Below are 442 nucleotides of genomic sequence, written 5' to 3' on the forward strand. Positions count from 1 at the left end.
CACCAAGTCAAGGGTTAAGATCCCCTTACCGGTCATCTTTTAAAAAAAAAAAAAAAAAGCAAATTGATCATGCACAACATTATTTCTTTTGATAAAAAATGGAGGCTTTAAGGCAAAGGAAGGTAAGCTCCTCTCCCACAAACTTACTATAAGCTATTATCCATCATTACTAGGGTTGATCACCATGTTATTCATAACATCATTTAGGGCATGTGCCTATGTTTAACTTATTAATAATATAATAATTCATGTCATAATTTCCAGCTCTTCAGACTATACTCAGTAGAAAATGCACTGAGTAGGAGGGGAGTGATCTGCGTTCTAGACTCACAAATAAATGTTTGGTGACTTCTATTCCCTAGAACAAGACCTCAAGACTAAGGTCCCAAGACCTCAGTTCCCTAGTCAATAAAATGGAAATGATAAGATCAGATCTGGCAAC

This window comes from Galeopterus variegatus, unplaced genomic scaffold (assembly GCF_000696425.1).
Source record: "Galeopterus variegatus unplaced genomic scaffold, G_variegatus-3.0.2 Scaffold11277, whole genome shotgun sequence".
Lineage (NCBI taxonomy): Eukaryota > Metazoa > Chordata > Mammalia > Dermoptera > Cynocephalidae > Galeopterus > Galeopterus variegatus.